Source organism: Hyperolius riggenbachi, chromosome 2 (genome assembly GCF_040937935.1).
Source record: "Hyperolius riggenbachi isolate aHypRig1 chromosome 2, aHypRig1.pri, whole genome shotgun sequence".
Classification (NCBI taxonomy): Eukaryota; Metazoa; Chordata; class Amphibia; order Anura; family Hyperoliidae; genus Hyperolius; species Hyperolius riggenbachi.
Genome location: NC_090647.1, coordinates 30961331 through 30984232, shown reverse-complemented (window position 1 = coordinate 30984232; position 22902 = coordinate 30961331). Strand labels below are relative to the sequence as shown.

Genomic DNA, 22902 nt, shown 5'->3' with positions numbered 1-22902 from the left:
AAAATGCTTCAAAAAGACCTTATAGTTTTTGAGAAAATCAATTTTAAAGATCTCGTTCTGAGTGTGGGAAATGTTTCCACCGCCGCCGAGTTTAGCGGTTAATAGCAAAGCCCCCTTAAATGCCAGAAATACCAAATTTGCATGGGAATGTTAAGAAAAACAGTGGGAACAATAGGAAACAAATTTTTCAAAAAGACCTTATAGTTTTTGAGAAAATCATTTTTAAAGATCTCGTACTGAGTGTGGGAAATGTTTCAACCGCCGCCGACTTTAGCAAGTAATAGCAAAGCCCCCTTAAATGCCAGAAACGCCAAATTTGTATAGGAATGTTAAGAAGAACAGTGGGAACAACTTTTCAAAAATGCCTTATACTTTTTGAGAAAATAGATTTTAAAATTTCAAAGGAAAATAGTATACATTTAAATGCGGTAAATGACAGTTCTTAGGGAAACAATACCCGCCGACTTTAGCAGTTAATAGCAAAGGCCCCTTACATCCTAGCAACACCAAATTTGCAGGACATGTTAAAAAGATAGTGGGAAACAATATTTAAAACATTTTTTTTTAATTTTTTTTTTATGTGCTGAGTGTGGGAAATCTGAAAAAAAAATGGCGTGGGGTCCCCCCTCCCGAGCCTTTTTAACCCCTTGTCACCCATGCAGGCTGGGATAGCCAGAATGCGGAGACCCGGCCAACTGGGGCTTTGCACCCTGAGCTATACCAGCCCGCATGGTCCATGGTATGGGGGGTTCCGGGGGAGAGGGGCGGCCAAGCCTTCCCCTCTCCCCTCAAGCCCTTGTCCAATCTATGGAGCTGAGAGCGCATCCTATGCAAATGCTAATACTGCCGCCAGCTCCCGCTGTCCTCACTTCCTCCCACACCTGTCACCCACACCCATGCCGTGCCAGCATAGGTGTGGGTGACAGATGTGGGCAGGTGGAGAGGACAGCGGGAGCCAGCGGCGCTATTAGCATCCGCATAGGATGCGCTCTCAGGTATACTAAGTATAGCTGAGAGCAAAAAGCATCTTTAAATTTCCCTCCCAGGCTCCCCATTGGTTCCTTAACAGACCAATGGGGATCCTCCTCCCCACACTCAGAACATAAAAAAATACAAAAAATTATTATTTTTTAAAAATATTGTTTCCCGCTATCTTTTTAACATATCCTGCAAATTTGGTGTTGCTAGAATGTAAGGGGCCTTTGCTATTAACGGCTAAAGTCGGCGGCAATTGTTTCTCTAAGAATTGTCATTTACGCATTTAAATGTATACTATTTTCCTTTGAAATTATAAAATAGATTTTCTCAAAAAGTATAAGGTCTTTTTGAAAAAAAAAATGTTTCCTATTGTTCCCACTGTTCTTCTTAACCTTCCCATGCAAATTTGGTGTTTCTGGCATTTAAAGGGTCTTTGCTATGAAGTTGGTGGCTGAAACATTTCCCACACTCAGAAGGATATCTTTAAAATTGATTTTCTCAAAAACTATAAGGTCTTTTTGAAAAATGTTTTTTTCCTCTTGTAGTCACTGTCCCCTTCCACGTACCATGCAAATTTGGTGTTTCTACTATGTAAGGGAGCTTTGCTATTACCCGCTAAAGTCGGCGGTGGTTATAACAGTTCCCACACTCAGTGCGAGATCTTTAAAATTGATTTTTTTCAAAAACTATAAAGTCTTTTTGAAAAAAAATGTTTTCCTTTTTTAGTCACTGTCCCCCTCTACATACCCTGCAAAGTTGGTGTTTCTACTATGTAAAGGGGCTTTGCTATTAACCGCTAAAGTCGGTGGCCGTTCGCCTGCCATTAAAGTCTATGTTGTCCGCTATGAACAGTCTGTTCGCAAACGTTTATGAAAATTTGCGTTCGAGGTTCGCAAACCCAAAATCTGAGGTTCAAGCCAGTCCTCTTTCAGGACTTTGTCCCTCTTTCTATGTAAATATACATATTTCTCTGCTAAAAAATGTTTGCTTGACTCTAAACTTTATTCCCATCCTTTAAATTGATATATTACTAATTTTAAAATGTTAATATGAAGGAAAATGAACCATAGGAAGGACCAGTGTGGTTTGAATTATAAAACAACATATTTATTTTTATTAAATCTTTATGATATGTGTGACTAGGGGTGTGACGGGGGCGTGATCAGGGGTGTGGCAGGGGCGTGGCTTAAGTGTCCCTTTTTCTCATCTCCAACAGTTGGGAGGTGTGCCTAGGAAGCCCCGAAACAGCTGTTGGTTGACAAGGATTGTACGTGAATGTGCATTATGTTACTATGGAAGGGGGGATCCATAGTAACATAATGCATCCCGCAAATGAGGTGAGTGGGGAGAGCATTGTACTCGTGGCCCCGGCGTCAGGAGTCACTATCTTTAGGTGACGTCGGGTGGTTGCTGTTGCCCGCGGCGGTCTTTATCAGCCGCCCCATCTGAGTTTAAAGCGGACCGGAACTCAGAACTTCCTCTCTGCTCTAAAAGATAAACAACAGCATAATAGCCTTTAAAGAAAAACATTGATTTGTTACAGCCGATACAAATCCTGCAATAAATCTGCAGTGTGTCTACTTCCTGCTTTCATGGACGCAGACATAGGGTTAACATCCTGTGTTTACAAATTAGCTGCTCTGTCGAGGCAGACAGCTAACGCAGCTGGAAGATCAAATTACAGCTGTGCTTAGTCACAGATGTGGGGGAAATTAGACAGGCTAACCTCACTAAATACATACAGGGTGAATTTCTTTGTTTTTCTTCTGTCCTGTGCAAGAGTTCAGCTCCACTTTAGTCTAGAAAGTGTATGTAGCAGGAAGGAAAACCAGATACACTTTAATAAGGCTCTGCTTTCTGTGGCCATGAAGCAATATAACATCTTCTCCTGCCAGCCGCAATAAATATGACAATCTTCAGCAATAATTCTCTTTACAATAATCACCTGTGTCACAACCACAAATCCTGCCCATATATCCTTCCAAAGTCCGTGTGAGGTAACAGGATGTGGTATGGCCTCTCTACGGATTATTTGGTTCAATATTATCTTTTCTATTCATAATAAACATTTTTTTTTCATTAAACAAAGGTTCGTTTATTGGAAATAGTAGAGTAACATACAAAGTACGGTGTCACAATGTATACAGCAAAATACAGTAGTAGTACTATATAGTTCAGAAGAATGTTCTTGCAATAGTCATAAATACAGCTGGAATGTTTAAAGAAGGTTTGTGCACATCTTTTTTTTTAATAAAGAGGGGAAAAAAAAAAACCAGTGCAAACTATTTACTTGCATCCTGTCATTTGTTATTCGTGAAAGACATGTAAAGGTGTACATAGGAATTATGAAGTGGTATCCCTTCACAGATCTGTTTGTGTTTAATATTGGCATAAAGGGGGAAAACAAAACATTTATGGTAAAGAACCCCATCTTATGAATGTAGAGGATCCCGAAAGCAGGGTGAGACAAGAATATTTGTTTTAATTTAAATAGGTGGGTTTTTCAGCCATCTATCCCAGATTTGGTTAAACTTATTGGGGCATTTTCTGTGTTTGTATACAAGTTGCTTGTATGGTAAAGAGTTTTTTATTTTGGATTTCCACTCTATCAGTGTTGGACTAAGTGGAGACATCCACCGGAAAGCTACGCATTGCTTGGCAATGAATAAGGTCTCTATCAGGAATGTTTTCTCAAATTTGTTTATATCTTCAGGTATAATGTTTAGGATACGCATTTTAATGTCTAGGGTGGCCGGGGAGCCCATACGATCATGTAGAAAGTCCACTACCTGCTTCCAAAATGCCTCCACGGGGGGGCATTGCCACAACATATGTAAAAAGGAGGGTTCTTTCTTGTTACACTTTGGACAGTTGGGTGAGGTTGAGGGGGAGAACTTGGCAATTCGGGAAGGCAGCATGTAGCTTTGATGTATAGTGTACAATTGCGTAAGTTTATCTCTGATACATGGTGAAACTGATTTAGTGGCCATTAGACATTCCTCCCATTCCTCTTCATCAATATCCACCTCAATTGCAGTCCATTTTTCATATGCTTTATCTGCTATGGGTTGAGATTGATGTTGAGCCATGAGAGAATATAAGAGGCCAATATGATGTTGTATAGGGCCATCTTTGATACTTTCTAAAATAAGAGAAGTGCCAGTCCGGGGCAGACCGGATGGAAATTGAGCTTTTATGGCATGGGTTAGTTGTAAATACATAAAGTGGAATGTTTCTGTTAAAGCATATTGCTCCTTTAAGTGTGAAAATGGTGGGATTAGGGAGCCTTTCAAGACTTGACCTAAATATACAATCCCTTTGTCTGCCCATAGCCTGGTGTTTTGGAGTTTGCAAAGTTCTGGCAGACAGGCTTTTTCCCATAGTGGAGTGTAGAATTCCCATGTGTTAGAAGGGACAAGTGTACAAGCTCTGTTCCAAATCCTAGTTGCCTGGACCAAAATGGTGTTATGTGGGTCCTGCTGTTGCAGGGTGTGTTTTAATAGAGCAAAGGGTAGATTACATAATTTATTGGTATTGTCAAAGCCTAGTAATTGAGGAGCATATGGAGAATCGTCAATGAACCAATTTGCCATGTGTTCCAGTTGTGATGCTACATAGTACCACAAGGGGACAGGTAGTGCCATGCCTCCAAGGTCAGAAGGACACTGGAGAATACTATGCTTGAGTTTGGCCCGAGATTTGTTCCATACAATGGATAATATAAACGAATTAAGTTTTTTAAAGAAGGATATGGGGATGTACACCGGGGAGTTGTGGAGAATGTATAATATTTTAGGCATAAGCACCATTTTAATTAAATTTATACGTCCTGCTACTGATAAGGGTAATTTTGTCCAGGCGACCAGCTTGTTCTGAGCCAGGGATAATAGTGGAGCCACATTATCTTTATAGTAGAAGGAGGGGTTTGCCTGTATTACAACACCCAGATATTTAAATGAAGTGGTAATCTCTAGAGGACATGGAAGGCCTTCTTTAGATACTGATGGGTTATCTATGCCCAAAATAGCGGACTTGCTCCAGTTTATTGATAATCCTGAGTACTGGCCCATTTCAGTTATTGTCTCGTATGCAGCTTTTAGAGAGGAATGAGGATCCTCTAGATACAGAATTGTATCGTTCGCATATTGACTAATCTTTTCTTCTACACCATGAATACGGAGACCTCTGATTAATGGGTTTTTCCTAATTCTACATGCTAGTGGTTCAGCTGATAAGGCATATAAAAGGGGGGACAGGGGGCAACCCTGGCGAGTTCCTCTATATAGAGAAAATGGTTTAGAGATGATAGAGTTGGTACAAACTTGAGCCTTGGGTTCAGTGTACAATAATTTTACCCATTTCATAAAGTTCTCACCAAATCCAAATCTAGCCAACGTAGCAAATAAGAAGGGCCATTCTACTGCGTCAAACGCTTTGGCAGCGTCTAGAGTTAATACGCATCTGTCTCCGGTGTTTTCATGATGCGCTTGTAGATTGGTGAATAGGTGGCGAATATTGAGGGCAGTCTTTTTTCCAGGCATAAAGCCAGTCTGATCCTTTGTGACCAGGGAGAGAATTACTTTATTTAGTCTGGTTGCAAGGATTTTAGCTAGTACATTCATAATAAACATTTAATCTACTTGTTTTTCTTTCTTTAAGTGGGCCTGAACTCTAGTACAGGAGGACAGGAGAAAAACTTAGAGAAATGCCCCCTGTGTGTATTTAGAGAGTTTAGCCAGTCTAATTCCCCTTCATCAGTGACTAATCACCTGTGTAATTTGATCTCTCAGCTGTGTCAGCTGGCTTCCTCCGCAGAGCAACTAATTTGTAAACACAGGATGTTAACCCTAAGGTTAACCCTATATCACATTATAAATCGCCAGCGCTATTTCAAGTGCTGAGCAATTTATATCGATTTTTTAAAGCGCCTTTCTCCAACGCTTTCTAAGTGCTTTTGCAGAGCAATTTTTTTCACTGACGTCAAGAACTCTTTCACCCGGAAATGAATAATTACAATTAATTTATTCATAGAAGAGCTCGGGAAATCGCTATACAAAGCGCTTTTCCAAGTGCTTTGCAATTTCCTTCTATTATATCCAAATCGTCCCAAAAATGGCACAGGCAGCGCTTATGGAAGCGGATCGCAATCGAACCGCTTACATGTGAACACTCTCATAGGGAATCATTGCACACGCACTTTTAGGGCGATTTCTGTAATCACCAGCGCTTAAAAAACCCTGCAAACGCTCCAAGTACTTGATTCACTAAACCGTGATAACTCAAATAAATCACACCTTATCAAAGAAATCGCACGTTATCAAAGTTGACACGCCTTATCAGAGTAGCATAGCAAGCGTTACGAACCCGCAGGGGCTCAGGGCAGGACGAGTGCCATTGCCAATTAGCAATGGCACTTATTTGTATATGTCTACATATATTTTAAATGTTATGATTTTTCGCAATAGTGGTCCTGTGCAAGCATAGTATGCTCCTTGCTAAGAGAGTGCGATGAAGGAGGCTTGTGGACCGCGCATGTGCAGTAGATGCCACTGCAGTTCCAGTCCCAGATCTTTTGAAGTGGGCAGCGGCACAATGGAGAAGGAAGGGCTGGAAAGACTATAGGTGGATGGAAGAAGTTCCAAGTAAGTGAAATACGATCAGTAACAATGCAGACATGTTAACAGGCTCATAGAATTGCATGGGCAGTGAGTTGACATGTAGTATAATTTTGCAATGCAACTGATGCAGTGTGAACCAGTATCCCTAAATGTTGGTGCCAGATGGGCTGGTTTAAGTATTTTTGTAAAGTGGAGGGGGCTTACCATTGGGTCCACGCATGGCCCAGCAGGGGGAGGCCTTGGCCCAGGGAGGGCTGGCCACAGCACCCCTGCATATGTGGTCAGCCCTCCCTGAGCCACCAGCCATGATGGCGGCACGTGGCTTCCATGGCGTCAGACGGTGATGCCGGTGACTGGGTGGCAGTGGTAAGTATTCGGGGCACCATTGGGTGAGTTCTGAATCTATTGACCTAGAGATGTACCTCTTTGGGAGATTCATAGCATGAGTGTGCAGCTGACAGCAGTTGTGTGATGTCATCCTGTCAGCGTGGAGCAGAATCTCAAAGGAATGTTTCCAACGTTTCATGGAATCCAGTCCTCAAAAGCAGCGGCTGTTCTGAAGGTCCTGCCCAGCATTAGTAAATAGTGCGGAGTGAGAGTACATAGTGCTTGGCACACGAGCGCTCTCCTCTAGGCTACGTTCCAGGCGGAGGGTTTGATGGTCTCATTAGCATAAATGTTAGCATCTGATGTTTCCATCTTTGGATGCACTCGTGTGCTTTAGGGCAAATCCTGCGATCTATCACAAGCCTACCAGACAGGTTTATCCCTGGCTCTCTGCTTTTCCATAAACCTTCCTTTTACTAATTACATGCCGCTTGTCTTCTGGGACTCCCAGCTCCCATTAGCAGCGACGCTGCTTTACCCACCAATCATTTTCAGCAAAGCTCAATAAAACCATCAGAGGAGAGAGATAGAAAATGTAGACAAAACTGAATAGGCCTGGGGCCCACTAGCAGTGCTTTTCTGAGTGCATGTGATTTGAAAAGCTATTGCTAATGCAATGCTATGGGGGATTTTTATAAAATCACATCCCTCAAGTGGGATCACACCCATAGCATTACATTAGCAAGAGATTTTCAAGTCACACAAGCGCTCAGGAAAGCGCTGCTAGTGGGTTCCAGGCCTTACCCTGTTTAACCTTCTGGGGACCGGCTGCCTAACCCCCTGTAAGGACCAGGCCATTTTACATGTGGGGGGCATTTGGGGGGGGGGGGTCAGGCAGACGGATCCCCAGTGTAGTTAGCTAGGCATGGTGCCTCCAGTATAGATAGGTGTCCGCAGCCTTTACTCACCTCCCAGGCTCCAGCGATGAGCAGCTCTAGCCCCCTCCGCTTTTGACGGTATCCCCGTCTCGTACTGCTGCTTAGTTCCAGGTTGCGGCTTGATGACATCATCAAGCCGGGACCCGACACTTACGGCAGAGCGAGCGGAGATGCCGGCCAGTGCCATCCTGGTCCTCTTCCTACCCACAGACCTCCACTGCCAATAGTGATCACTTTGATCGGCCAGCGATCGTAGTGATCACATGATCAGGAGCCAATCGCGATTGCTCCTGATCACTGAGGGGAGATGTCAGCTGTCATGGGAGCGGAAATGGCAGGTGGCGTAAATCCTACACCGTGGGAGAAATGGCTGCGCTTTCAAACAAAACTTACACCTGAAGGATTTATCTCCATGGATGTGCAGAGCTCCAGTAACTGGACTATATTACACACCTAGCACTCACTACAGGCAAAGGAGGGTGTTAGCTTCAGTTTGTTTGTTTTATGAAATGTGTATACCATTTATTTGATAAGCAGCACGAGGATTATTATGTTTTTATTGTTAGATTAGTGTTAAGTCTTCCCTGAGGAGGTACGTCACCGCTGTGGGGAAATCTATTAGGTTATAATTTGGCGTACGTACAAAAAGGGCGCCTGGACAAAAAGGGCGCGGGGTGTAAACTCTAAATAATAATTAATCATTAATAGGGTTTATAAATATAGTGTGCTATATTTCGTTTACAAATAATGTTTAACAAAATTATAAATCATTAAATAATGTTTATGAAATCGGAAATTGTGAAAACGTTAATCTTCCCTGTTTCAAAAGTTAAACTTATAATTACGTTTATAAAAAAACCAATAATATATGTTTAATTGTTATAATTGTATATTATTGTGAATAACCGTCATTTATGGTTTGTTGTTATAATAAAATTTGAAAATATTGTTTATAAAGATGATATAAATATAACTACGTTCGTAATAAATGTTGTAATACATTAGTAATTATTACTAAAATTTTACTAAAACTATACCTAAGCCTACTCTTACACAGAACCCTACCTGTACCTATCCCTAACCCCTAGACTCCCCTGTTGGTGCCTAAACCTAAGACCCCCCTGTTGGTGCCTAAACCTAAGACCCCCCTGTTGGTGCCTAAACCTAAGACCCCCCTGTTGGTGCCTAAACCTAAGACCCCCCTGTTGGTGCCTAAACCTAAGACCCCCCTGTTGGTGCCTAAACCTAAGACCCCCCTGTTGGTGCCTAAACCTAAGACCCCCCTGTTGGTGCCTAAACCTAAGACCCCCCTGTTGGTGCCTAAACCTAAGACCCCCCTGTTGGTGCCTAAACCTAAGACCCCCCCTGTTGGTGCCTAAGTAACCCTCCCTGTACCTACCCCTAACCCCTAGACCCCCCTCTTGGTGCCTAAACCTAGGACCCCCCTGTTGGTGCCTAAACCTAAGACCCCCCCTGTTAATGCCTAAACCTAAAACCCCCCTGTTGGTGCCTAAACCTAAGACCCCCCTGTTAGTGCCTAAACCTAAGACCCCCCCCTGTTGTTGCCTAAGTACCCCTCCCTGTACCTACCCCTAACCCCTAGACCCCCCTATTGGTGCCTAAACCTAAGACCCCCCTGTTGGTGCCTAAACCTAAGACCCCCCTTTATTATGTGGATAATAATGTTTTACTAATTGTGGATTCAAAAAAAATTTTGCAATTTACGTTACGTACTGATCGCTTTATTTTGTGAATAATAATGTTTTACAAACAGTAAGAGATAAAACTTTAAATAATGTTTTAATTATTTAAATAAGATAAATATGTTTATTATTTTCATAAACGTTATTCGGCACGGGTGCATTTTATAAATGTAAATCACCACAAGTTCAGTTATAAATCATTAAACATCGCCGGGCGCCGTTTGTAAACTTTATTTAGCTCCTGGCGCCGTTTATAAACTTTATTTAGCTCCGGCGCCCTTTTTTCCTACTCGGCGCCCATTAAACGCTATTTATTATGGGAGTGAATGGCGGCGCCCTTTTTGTCCACTAGCGGCATGCGCCCTTTTTTCCCAGCTCCTATAATTTGTGCACACATTATCACTGACGCTAACACCCTTCTTTGCCTGTAGTGAGTGCTAGGTGTGTAATATAGTCCAGATACTGGAGCTCTGCACATCAATGCAGATAAATCATTCAGGTATAAGTTTTGTTTGAAAGCGCTGCCATGTCTCCCGCTGTACAAATTGTATGTTAGTTTACTAGTGGCTAGCTGCATTCACTGCTTCACCTCCACTTTAAAAAAAAATTAGATTAGAATTAGCACATAATTTGCATCTGTTTTGTATTCAAGGCAGGTATTTAGTTCCAGAGGGGCTCTGCATTGCCTCTGTAGGCTTACATTTCAGGTGCATCCTTGAGCGCTGTCACTTTTTTGTCTGTAAATCCTGCACCGCATCAGCGTTAGGCAGCCACAAGAGTGGCGTTGGATTTACTGCACGTGGTCCCCACAAGGTTAAATAGGCCCTGTAGTAAGTTAAAGCAGAATGCAGAAAATTATTCAGGATAACCACTTTGGGCTTGTGCACACCAAAATCGCAATAGCCATCGTTAGCGCTTCGTGGTTTGCAATTTTGTGAAGCGATTTGCAGAGCGATTTTTGAATGTATGAGCATTTTTGCACGTTCTTTCAAGCTGAATCGCTCCAACAAATGCCACATGCAGCGCGTCTGCGATTTTGAAGAAACCACAACGCTGCTGTGGGAACACCCTCATAGGGTAACATTAGCCATTATTCAAAGTGCTGGCGATTTGAAAAGTGATCAGAAGCGCTCATGGTGTGCACCTGCCCTCTCTGAGAATTTCAAAGCCAGTGAAAATAATAACTGGTCTCCCAGAATGCTCTGGGAGGATAATTCGGCATAGCTAAACAGCCTAGGCTAAAGGCTCATACACACATCAGACTATAGTCTTTGGAAAATGAAAGATCACAGATCAATCTTACCACCCTTCATGTAGTATGAGAGCCATACCTACACAGTCTATTCTATGGAGCTGACCTCCCCATCAGACAGAAATCTTTGCAAGATGCTGCACACACAGATACTGCACAGACACAAAAGATCAGTATCTGCAAAAGATCAGTTCCTGCCAAAAATCCATTCCTGCAAATTGCAATGATAGTGTATGAGATCTGCAGATCATCATACACACATGATTTAACTGACATTCATCTGCAGATCAAGCAATCATCCGCAGATCTGAAAATCCATCCTGGTGGATCTGATCTGCAGATGAATGTCAGTTAAATCATGTGTGTATGATGATCTGCAGATCTCATAGACTATCATTGCAATTTGCAGGAATTGATTTTTAGCAGGAACAGATCTTTTGCAGATACTGATCTTTTGTGTCTGTACAGCATCTGTGTGTGCAGCATCTTGCAAAGATTTCTGTCTGATGTGGAGTTCAGCTCCATAGAAAAGACTGTGTAGAGTATGGCTCTCATACTACATGAAGGGTGGTAAGATTGGTCTGTGATCTTTCATTCTCCAAAGACTATAGTCTGATGTGTGTACGAGCCTTAAGCCTCAGAGGGAGGGGGCTAATTACCAATGTATAGATATGGGAAGGGTTTCTGAAACCAGGATAATCAAAGTAAAAGTGGGTATCCTCAGCGCCGGCCCGCTCATGAGGCGGGGTGAAACATTTGCCTCAGGCGGCACATCTGGGGGGGCGGCACCAGCCTGTCCATGGGCGGGTTGGCTGCCGAGCTGGAGGGGTAGCGGGCAGAAAGGGGGTATTGGGCCTAGCGGTGGGGAGGGGGGTCGGACCCCCCCTCCCTCGCCTGGGTCCCCCGATCTGCGCTCCCCTCCAGCTTTAAAAAGTGAAGTATCAGCTCTATGATTAAGAGGCAACGGACGGGGATCACTCACCTTTTCCGCGTTCCAGCGTGCGCTCCACTGACGTCACTTCCTGCAACGCCGTCCACTACAATGGAGTGGGCGGCATTGCAGGAAGGGACGTCTGTGGAGCGCACGCTGGAACGCGGAAAAGGTGAGTGATCCCCGCCCGTTGCCTCTTAATCATAGAGCTGGTACTTCACTTTTTAAAGCTGGAGGGGAGCGCAGATCGGGGGACCCAGGTGAGGGAGGGGGGGTCCGACCCCCCTCCCCACCGCTACGCCAAATACCCCCTTCCTGACCACTGCCCCTCCAGCTCGGCGCCCCCCCACCCACGTGGGGGGGGCGGCAATTTTTTTCTAATTTTGCCTCAGGCGGCAAAAAGTCTAGGGCCGGCCCTGGGTATCCTGAGTAATTTACTGCATTCTACTATAAGTCACAACAGGGCCTCTTTAAGGTTTGCGCAGACCGCTATCACGAATAATTGTAAAATTTTAAATTCATGAAAACACATAAACAAAAAAGTACATTTCTCCATTTCATTCCTAAAATGAGCTATAAACGACTTTTGTCCTATGTTGCTGTCACTTACAGTAGGTAGTAGGAGTCTGACAGAAATCACAGGTTTTGGAGTAGCCCATCTCCTCATGGGGGATTCTCAGGGTCTTCTTTATCTTCAAAAGCACTTAGTGAATGACAGTTGCTCAGTCCAACTGCCAGAGCAGTGTGCAAACAGGTAGGTGGGGCAGCATACATCTTTGCATAGATCCTTTCCAGGTAGTGCTTTTGTAAAGAATAAATGAAATACTGAGAATTCCCCGCGAGGAGATGGACTAATCAAAAACCTGTCAGTTCCATCAGATTTCTACTAACTACTCTCTAAGTGACAGCAACATAGGAGAAAAGTAATTTGTAGCTCACTTAACTCTGGAAGAAACATACTTCTTACTTGCATGTGTTTACATGCATTTTAAATGACACAATTTTCTGTGTCAGTGTTCAGTTACCTGTCGCTAGCAGTACTCTTCCTGGGGTAATGTGGGTGACATTGCGGGTCTGCCGGGTTTTCGGCTGCTATGTTGGCAGCGCTTGGGTTGATCTGACCGACCATCTTTTATCATAATTTGATCTTTTGCTAATGATTTTATGACCGGTTTGGTTATTTCAAGCTAAATTTTCAATGACACTTAAACCCCTCCAATAAAATGTAGCCGCCTATTTTAATCTGTTAAATGGTGTGTGTCATTTTTTTATAGATAAGTTAATTATGTTTATAGTGGCGATAGAGAGGTGGCCTTCTGTAGCGCCACTTACATTTGGCTGTAGGAAGGAGGAGGCATGATGGGTGATGAGGGGACACAAGGCTCTAGGAAGGAGGAAGCATGATGGGTGATGGGGGAAGCAAGGCTCTTGGAAGGAGGAGGCCTGCTGGGTGATGGGGGGGGGGGGGGGGGGGGCGCCAGACTCTAGGAAGCGGAGGCATGATAGGTGATGGGGGGACGCCAGGCTCTAGGAAGGAGGAGGCATGATGGGTGATGGGGGGGACGCCAGGCTCTAGGAAGGAGGAGGCATGATAGGTGATGGGGGGACGCCAGACTCTAGGAAGGAGGAGGCATGATGGGTGATGGGGGGACGCCAGGCTCTAGGAAGGAGGAGGCATGCTGGGTGATGGGGGGACGCCAGGCTCTAGGAAGGAGGAGGCATGCTGGGTGATGGGGGGGGACGCCAGGCTCTAGGAAGGAGGAGGCATGATGAGTGATGGGAGAAGCAAGGCTCTAGGAAGGAGGAGGCATGATGAGTGATGGGGGAAGCAAGGCTCTAGGAAGGATGAGGCATGATGGGTGATGGGAGAAGCAAGGCTCTGGGAAGGATGAGGCATGATGGGTGATGGGAGAAGCAAGGCTCTAGGAAGGATGAGGCATGATGGGTGATGGGGGGGAAGCAAGGCTCTAGGAAGGAGGAGGCATGATGGGTGATGAGGGGAAGCAAGGCTCTAGGAAGGAGGAGGCGTGATGGGAGAAGCAAGGCTCTAGGAAGGAGGAGGCATGATGAGTGATGGGGGAAGCAAGGCTCTAGGAAGGATGAGGCATGATGGGTGATGGGAGAAGCAAGGCTCTGGGAAGGATGAGGCATGATGGGTGATAGGAGAAGAAAGGCTCTAGGAAGGATGAGGCATGATGGGTAATGGGGGGATGCAAGGCTCTGGGAAGGAGGAGGCATGATGGGTGATGAGGGGAAGCAAGGCTCTAGGAAGGACGAGGCATGATGAGTGATGGGGGGAAGCAAGGCTCTTGGAAGGAGGAGGCATGTTGGGTAATGGGGGGGACGCCAGGCTCTAGGAAGAAGGAGGCATGATGAGTGATGGGAGAAGCAAGGCTCTAGGAAGGATGAGGCATGATGGGTGATGGGAGAAGCAAGACTCTGGGAAGGATGAGGCATGATGAGTGATGGGAGTAGCAAGGCTCTAGGAAGGAGGAGGCATGATGGGTGATGGGAGAAGCAAGGCTCTGGGAAGGATGAGGCATGATGGGTGATGGGAGAAGCAAGGCTCTAGGAAGGAGGAGGCATGATGAGTGATGGGGGGATGCAAGGCTCTAGGAAGGATGAGGCATGATGGGTGATGGGGGGATGCAAGGCTCTAGGAAGGATGAGGCATGATGGGTGATGAGGGGAAGCAAGGCTCTGGGAAGACTGTAGGTATCCGTAGCTTGCAGATTCTATGACAGAACAATGTGGCACCTTGTTCATTGCTTGTGCACAACCTCCTCGGCTGCTGTAATCAGCGGTTACTTATGCAGACATTATGCAACAGCTAATGTAATAAAAGGTTTTTTATTCTTCCTTCCAGGGTTGCAACATTCGTTATCGTTGTGATGTGAAACCTCTGGGTGATGGCAGACAAGCAGCTAATAAAGACTTACTAAGCCCTGGCAGTAATATCGCTGTTGTATGTAAACTTGTATTTAGTAAGCAGGTCTTAATACCCATTAATTCCCTTCTTTAACAGAATCGTCAATTAAAATATGCTGCCTCACGATATACTTACCCGGGGCTTCCTCCTGCCTCCCGTAGCCGACATGTCCCACACAGCATCTCCACTCACAGCCGCCAGCCTGGGGTCCCCGCCGGCGCAGAGGCCGACCTCGAGGTCGCTGTCAATGAAGTCCACGTTGTCCGCAGTGCACTGCACAGGTGCAGAACAACTCTGCCTGCACAGTACACTGCGGACAATGTAGACTTGATTGACAGCGGCGCAGGCGCAGTAGAGGAGGTCGGCCTCTGTACCGGCGGGGACCCCGGGCCAGCGGCTGAGAGCAGATACGCTGCGTGGGACATGTTGGCTGCAAGGGGCTGGAGGAAGCCCCGGGTAACTATATCACGGGGCAGCATATTTTGATTGATGATTCCTTTAAGCTACATGCAAACTTTAAAGCAAACCTGTAGCGTGTACATCAGTACAGTAGAGTCTCAGTTATCCGGCCCCGATGGTGATAGGCGAATGCCGGATAGGTGGGCTTTCTGGTTGCTTGCGGTTAATGAACAAGATAGGGACTACAGGTCTGTTGGAATACTGTGCCATCTTTGTCCCCTGTACCTCCGCTGTGCCCCCCTGTGCCTCTTGTGTCCTCCTCTGTGTCACCTCTGTTCCCCTGTGCCTCCAGTGTCCCCCTCTGTGTCACCTCTGTTCCCCTGTGCCTCCTGTGTCCCCTTCTGTGTCACCTCTGTTTCCCTGTGCCAGTGCCTCCTGTGTCCCCCTCTGTCTCACCTTTGTTCCCCTGTGCCTCTTGTGTCTCCCTTTGTGTCACCTCTGTTCCCCTGTGCCTCCGGTGTCCTGTGTCACCTCTGTTCCCCTGTGCCTCCAGTGTCCCCCTCTGTGCCATATCTGTCCCCTGTGCCTCCAGTGTCTCCTCTGTGTCACCTCTGTTCCCCTGTGCCTCCAGTGTCCCCCTCTGTGTCACCTCTGTTCCCCTGTGCCTCCATATTCCCCCTCTGGGTCACCTCTGTTTCCCTGTGCCTCCATATTCCCCCTCTGTGTCAACTCTGTTCCCCTGTGCCTCCATATTCCCCCTCTGTGTCACCTCTGTTCCCCTGTGCCTCAAGTGTCCCCCTTTGTGTCACCTCTGTTCCCCTGTGCCTCCAGATTCCCCCTCTGTGTCACCTCTGTTCCACTGTGCCTCCAGTGTCACCCTCTGTGTTACCTCTGTTCCCCTGTGCCTCCAGTGTCCCCCTCTGTGTCACCTCTGTTCCCCTGTGCCTCCAGCGTCACCCTCTGTGTCACCTCTGTTCCCCTATGCCTCCGGATTCCCCCTCTGTGTCACCTCTGTTCCACTGTGCCTCCAGATTCCCCCTCTGTGTCACCTCTGTTCCCCTGTGCATCCAGTGTCCGCCTCTGTGTCACCTCTGTTCCCCTGTGCCTCAAGTGTCCCCCTCTGTGTCACCTCCGTTCCCCTGTGCCTCCAGATTCCCCCTCTGTGTCACCTCTGTTCCCCTGTGCCTCCAGATTCCCCCTCTGTGTCACCTCTGTTCCACTGTGCCTCCAGTGTCCCCCTCTGTGTCACCTCTGTTCCCCTGTGCCTCAAATGTCCCCCTCTGTGTCACCACTGTTCCCCTGTGCCTCCTGTGTTCCCTCTGTGTCACCTCTGTTCCCCTGTGCCTCCAGTGTCCCCCTCTGTTTCACCTCTGTTCCCCTGTGCCTCCAGTGTCCCCCTCTGTGTCACCTCTGTTCCCCTGTGCCTCCAGTGTCCCCCTCTGGGTCATCTCTGTTCCCCTGTGCCTCCAGTGTCACCCTCTGTGTTACCTCTGTTCCCCTGTGCCTCCAGTGTCCCCCTCTGTGTCACCTTTGTTCCCCTGTGACTCAAGATTCCCCCTCTGTGTCACCTTTGTTCCCCTGTGACTCCAGATTCCCCCTCTGTGTCACCTCTGTTCCACTGTGCCTCCAGTGTCCCCCTCTGTGTCACCTCTGTTCCCCTATGCCTCCAGTGTGCCCCTCTGTGTCACCTCTGTTCCCCTGTGCCTCCAGTGTCACCCTCTGTGTTACCTCTGTTCCCCTGTGCCCCCCTCTGTGTCACCTTTGTTCCCCTGTGACTCCAGATTCCCCCTCTGTGTCACCTCTGTTCCCCTGTGCCTCCAGCATCACCCTCCGTGACACCTTTGTTCCCCTGTGCCTCCAGTGTCCCCCTCTGTGTCACATCTGTCCCCTGTGCCTCCAGTCTGTCCTCTGTGTTACCTCCATTACCCTGTGCCTCCAGTGTCCCCCTCTGTGTCACATCTGTCCCCTGTGCCTCCAGTCTGTCCTCTGTGTTACCTCCATTCCCCTGTGCCTCCAGAGTCCACCTCTGTGTTACCTCTGTTCCCCTGTGCCTCCAGAGTCCACCTCTGTGTTACCTCCGTTCTCCTGTGCTTTCAGTGTGTCATCGTACACCCCCCCCCCCCCCCCCCAGTCACTTCTGTCCCCCTGTGCCTAAAATGTTCCCCTCTGTGCCACCTCTGTTCCCCTGTGCCTTCCGTGTTCCTGCAAAGTAGCGTAGCTAAGTAGCTAGCCTAGGGGCCCCAGTGCAAGTTTTATGTGGGGCCCCTGTCTAAAGCAATTAAAAATCTGCCAAAATCAGCTGCAGGGACAGAGAGTTGTAAGCAGAAATAGGAGAACAGTTTGCTAATGATATCCACTATTCAAAGCACATATAGAGGTGATCATTACCAGCATAGAACCAATTAAAAGCAAATATAGCAGTTGAAGGAGGGCCCTTGATGGGCCCCTCTGGTCCAGGGGCCCGGTGAGGTCGCTTCTGCTGCATCCCCTATTGCTACGCCACTGTTCCTGCAGGAATGAGAGTGGCAGAGGAGAGGAAGCTTAGCGTTAGGGAAAGGGCAAGGGTCATATTTACTGTTAAAATGCAATGCGCCATGGAGTAGGGTCAGGTTAGGTCAGATGAAGAAGAGATATCATAAGTACATCAAAGGTTACATTTTAACCCCGGCGTCGTCCTGCAGCCAAACCTTGTGGCATTGTAAAACCAAGGCTTACGTATCGCTCTACAGATGGCCGATGGTTCTGTATACTTTATAAAGCACCACCTAGTGTGTCAGCGCTATAAAAGCATGACAGAATAAATAAATAAAAATATTATTACTATTAGCTTTTACCTAAAAAGAGTCCAGCTATTGCTACGAGCCGTCTATTAAATCAAGGGCGTACACTGCAAACATACGATAAGAGCAGGGGGGACCCACCCTGGCCAGAAGAGCTTACAATCTAACGCACCTGTGAAATTACGAGTAGAGTGAAGGCCGAAGGTGGACCTACCGGAATTTGTCCCATCTTTTCAGACAGAATCTATTTAGTCGGGTTGATCTAATAACTGTTTATTAACTTTTTAAGAATTTTCTGCATTTGTAACCAATCGATCACCTCCTCAATAAATGATTTAAAAAAAATCTGATTGATCCATTAAGTGATTGGGCCTGACAGTAGATTTCCATTGAATCTGATACATACCAATTGTTTCCATTTACTTTGTTTGAAAGGAACCCGAGGGGTGATACCTAGGGAAGTTGCCATATTTATTTCCTTTTAAACAATACCAGTTGCCTGGCAGCCCTGCTGATCTTTCTGGTCAGTAGCGTCTGAATCACATACCTGAACCAAGCATGCAGCAAAGCTTGTCAGATTTGTCATAGACGTCACATCCGATCTGCATGCTTGTTCAGGGGCTGTGACTTAAAGTATTAAGCCGCATCTACACGAGTAGATGCGGCCGCGATGCTCCTTATCAATCGAGCCGCTGATGCGGCTCGATTGATAAGATCCGACAGGACGGATCTCCGCACCGCCGATTCCCTGCTCGCTTCCCGCGAGGGGACAATGGCAGGGAATCGTGCGGGAGATAAGCGGCGCCGGCGGGGACGAGCGGGCCCGAGCGGGGAATCGAATGCAGCGCACGCGCGGCGAGCGGGTACGCGGCGGGCACGCGGAAGAGGCGATCCTGCGGCTAATCGAGCCGCCGGATCGCTGCAATATGGCATGGTGTAGATGGGGCTTTAGAGGCAGAGGATGAGCAGGACAGCCAGGCAATCTGTATTGTTTAACCACCTTAGCGGTATGGATGAGCTCAGCTCGTCCATTACCGCCAGAGGGTGCCGCTCAGGCCCTGCTGGGCCGATTTTGATGAAATAAAAAGCAGCACACACAGCCGGCACTTTGCCAGCCGCGTGTGCTGCCTGATCGCCGCCGCTCTGCGGTGATCCGCTGCAAGCAGCGGCGAAAGAGGGTCCCCCCAGCCGCCCGAGCCCTGCGCAGCCGGAACAAATAGTTCCGGCCAGCGCTAAGGGCTGGATCGGAGGCAGCTGACGTCAGGACGTCGGCTGACGTCCATGACGTCACCCCGCTCGTCGCCATGGCGACGAGGAAAGCCAAACAAGGAAGGCTGCTCATTGCAGCCTTCCTTGTTAGTTCTGCTTGCCGGAGGCGATCGGAAGAACGCCTCCGGAGCGCCCTCTAGTGGGCTTTCATGCAGCCAACTTTCAGTTGGCTGCATGAAATATTTTTTTTTTAATAAAAAAAAAACCCTCCCGCAGCCGCCCTGGCGATCTCAATAGAACGCCAGGGTGGTTAAGGACAACTGTAGTGAGAGGGATATGGAGGCTGCCATATCTGTTTTCTTTTAAGCAATACCAATTGCCTGGATATCCTGCTAATCCAATGCCTCTAATGCTTTCAACCATAGCCCCTGAACAAGCATGCTGCAAATCAGGTGTTTCTGACATTATTGTCAGATCTGACAAGATTAGCTGCATGCTTGTTTCTGGTGCGATTCAGACACTACTGCAGGGCTTCCAGGCAATAGCATGTCAGCCTCCAGATCCCGCTTAAGGTGGCCAGTCCACACACTATACAATTTTTTAAATATCCGTTCAATTTAAGAATTGCAATCCATTTTTCTGACTGATTGTAACATTTAAAAAATATGACCAATGTACCACACATGTTAAATTTTTCCCCACATATGATAACAATGATTGGAAACTCTGAGAAAATTGCTAGGGTGTGTATACGGTATTAATAAATTGCCAATCTAACACACACCATACATTCTTTAGAAAAACTGAAGACAAATTTCCAGCATTCCGGATTGATAAAAATTGAAAAAAAAAATGGGAAATCCGATCAGATTTTTCAGTCGAATTAAAGAAAGCTGCAGATTTTTTCGGGATATCCGATCATATTTATCGAATTGCCATAAAATCTGATCATTTTATTGTATCGTGTGTGGCCACCTTTACCTTGGATTCCCTTTAAGGCTACGTTTAGGGCTCTTTTCCACTACGGCGTTTGCGATGGCTGAATCGCAAAAACGCAAACCGCTAGTGATGTTCAAATCGCTACGGTTTGCTTTTTAACATAGGAATCGCGGTAGGTCATTTCCACTACCGCGATCATGCGGCGGAACGATTATTGCCGTGATTTTGCTATGCAGTACATAGCATAGCAAAATCGCAATCGCAAACGTTGGGAAATCGCTGCAAAATTTTGTACTTTTGCTGAATCGCAATCGCTAGCGTTTAGCGCGAACACTAGCGATTGGTAGTGGAAAAGGGCCCATACAGTGGGCATTGTGTTGCGTTCCATGTAACAGCAGAAATGCAATGCAATGGATTAGGAAAGCGACATCATGCTTTGCCAGTGCTTTACATCGCGTACGGTCAGCATGCAGTGAAGCATGTGGTCAATGAAAGTATGCTTCACTGTCACTGTCAACATGCACGTTTGGTGGTAATGCACTTCATGCATCCTAACAATGCCACACACCGTTATACCGCACCGGCCGCACTGTCACTGTCGCATAGGTGGTGCATTGCCATGCCGCAAGCCAAGTAACAAAGCGGTCATTATGCTGCATCGTCCGCAATGCACCACTGTGACCGTAGCCTCATTGCACCGAGCAGCATAGAGACAGCCAAGTTAGCCAATTCGATCTAATCAGTATAGAAGTCAAATCTTCACCAATCTGATTGAAATTATGCTGTTCTCTATGGTCTGATTCAAAATGATAATTTGATCGATCGCTCACACTCCGAACACTGCATGGCCTGTGGCATCCTGCATGGCCAACTTAAAGGACAACTAAAGTGAGAGGGCTATGTAGGCTGCCATGTTTACTTCCTTTCCTGCATCAGTGGTGTTTGTCTGCAATTCAGACAAATGCAGACTCTGAATCACAACCCTGAAACAAGCATGCAGCCATTGCAGTCACACTTCAGTCAGAGCACCTGATCTGCACATGCTTGTTCAGGGGCTACTATGCCTGAGGCTGGGGTCCCCCTTTGTCTGCCAAAGCCTTTCTTTCTCTGCACGAGTTTTCTGCACAGCGTTTGCGTAGTGTAATGAATAGGGAAAACGCACAGAGCGTCTGGAATGAGGCCCCGTTCAAGACGTTCTAATTGCAATATGCTAGCACAGTGGCTTGCGATTTGCAGAGGGGATTTTTTGTGTTTTCTTTAACTGGACATTTCTGCGATTTTTGAGCAATCGTGGATTTTTTAAATATTTGAACCACAATAGCTCCAAACTCGCGGAAATGTGCTGCAGGCTCTGCGTTTTCTTTTCCCGCGAATTGCCGGCGATCGCTGCAGTGAGATCACTGCCACATAATATAAATTACGCTAGCGCTTCTCAAAATGCTAGCGATTTGGAAAACTGCGGAAAACGCCCATAAATCGCCCCAGTGTGAATGGGCCATTAGGCTGCAGGATCTCAGGGTTTTTTTCTGCATGCAAAAAAGCACTTAAGTGTGAACTATCTCATTGATTAATATGTGCCCGCAGTATTAATAAATATTTTTCAGTGCAGAAAACACGCTCGAGAACCCGACAAGTGTGACCCCAGCCTGAGGCAGAAGATCAGCAGGACAGCCAGGCAATGTGCATTGTTTAAAAGCAAATAAATACTAGGCTGGGAACACACTTAGCAGAAACGCAAGCATTGTGTAAAACGCAGCATTTATGCGTATAATGTTACTTAATGGGCTGCATAAAAAAATGCACAAGTGTGCGTTTTGTAATATGCGTTTTTAAAGACACTGGTTTTGCTGCATATTTTTCAAAAACGTACCAAAAACACACATTATAAAAGTCAATGGTGACGCAATGTAATGCGTTTTGTATGCGTTTTTCATGCGTTTTCGTATGAGTTTAAAAAAAATGTTTTCTGATGTATTTCCGCTTCCTGTTGTCTTCCTAGTAATTTGCATATCAAAAACACCTACAAAACGCATATGCATTATGTATATGCGAACCGCAAATGCATTAAAACACACGCAAAATGCAAGAAAAACGCAAGTGCAGGAAAAAAGGTAAACCGCGAACGCACAGTAAACGCATGTAAAACACACTAAAAACGCACAAACGCATATGCAGTAAGAAGCAAACCTTTTCCGCACTGCCAAGTGTGCCCCCAGCCTCAGCCCTTATATCTCTGTTACCTCATCTGTCAGCAATCCTTGCTATATTCTAATATGACCCAAAAGAAAAATGTGTACATTGTTGCCTCCAAACTACAGATCCTCATCAAAAATACAGGTTTGCTGGATCACTTATGTTCTCCAACCATTGCTTTTCCCATGCAGAAGCAGAGAGTCAAGGTACTTACCTCCCATCCCAGACAGGCAGCGGGGGATAATGAACTTTCGCAGAGCTGTGTGGTCTCTAGCAGCTCCAGACACACACTGGAGTTGATTATTCACCTATCATAAGTTTAATCACTAATGTGTAGCTCCTCCTCCCTCCTCTGCTGCTGGAGGAGGATGTTCTGTGGGTGGCTGTGATGAGCGGATGCACACACGGGACAGCATAGAGTCGCTGTTGCTTAATATCGCCGCTGAGCGCGACTACACTCGCCCGACTCTGAATTATCTGCGGATTGTGGCAGGAAGCCCACAAACACATTACTACAGAGCCCAGGGACGGACCTTCCCGGAGATCAGACTGTCACTGTGTCCCCAACACAAGGTAATTGTCATTACAGACTGATGATATCCGTCCGTCACTGCCTTCTTAAAGGAAAACTAATATTGACACAAAGTTTCATAAATGGGACAAGTTTAAAAGGACAACTCAAGGACAGGGTATAAAAAAAAATCTA

General features: G+C 46.4%; 1 protein-coding gene across 1 annotated transcript in view; it reads right to left on the bottom strand.

The window, feature by feature from the left end:
• LOC137545410 (P2Y purinoceptor 2-like) overlaps positions 1-22481 on the bottom strand; it is a 50776-nt gene extending 28295 nt beyond the window's left edge. The window contains exon 1 of the mRNA XM_068266596.1: positions 22411-22481. The gene's annotated coding sequence lies outside the window, so the exon portion shown is untranslated. The remainder of the gene's footprint in view (positions 1-22410) is intronic.
• Between the last annotated feature and the right edge of the window lie 421 nt (positions 22482-22902).